The sequence below is a fragment of the Myotis davidii genome, unplaced genomic scaffold (assembly GCF_000327345.1).
Source record: "Myotis davidii unplaced genomic scaffold, ASM32734v1 scaffold89, whole genome shotgun sequence".
In the NCBI taxonomy this organism is placed as follows: domain Eukaryota; kingdom Metazoa; phylum Chordata; class Mammalia; order Chiroptera; family Vespertilionidae; genus Myotis; species Myotis davidii.
This window is the reverse complement of record NW_006300372.1, coordinates 4142415-4143051: the sequence shown is the minus strand read 5'-3', so window position 1 is coordinate 4143051 and position 637 is coordinate 4142415.

The following is a 637-nucleotide window of genomic DNA, read 5'->3' as shown; positions in this document are numbered from 1 at the left end:
GTATTTTTAAATCAGCCACAATTTGCCTTGGGTTGGGTAAAGTGTGGCCCAGCTTAGAGCCAGGCTAAACTTTTCTTGAGACCCTTGGGAAAAGTCCAAGGGGGTATTTTGTTGACATTTGGTCAGTTTTGCCTACTCCGGGCATCAGAAGCAGGCAAATACAGATGCGCATGTAATTTTTTCACAGGAGGACATCTAACGATTAATTAGGCTAAAGCTCTTAAGGGGATCATCTCACTGGGCCATTTGCCTCTGAACCTGTATTTTTTCATTGTTTGCCCATTAATTTGAAGAGATTGTTTAAAGGGGATGTGTGTTAATCAATACCAAGGGAACTAAAAACAAAAAAAACTGGAACAAGGATCTCACTGTATGCATACCAACTTACAGGAAAGCCCCACAGGTAATGAAAGCAAAAAGAGGAAGGGAGTCAAGCGCAGAGGCAAGAGGAATCCTTGCGTTTTGGATTTGTCTGATTAAAAGGCCGTTTGTGGTAATATTTTGTAAATATGTCCATACAATAAATAGTTACTACTTGTGTTAAACTGGGGGGGAAATGGGAGGTCTGTGTGGAAAACCAGAGAAATAGACCACAGAACAGACACCTTGTGGTGGAAGGCCCTTAGCAAACAAAAGA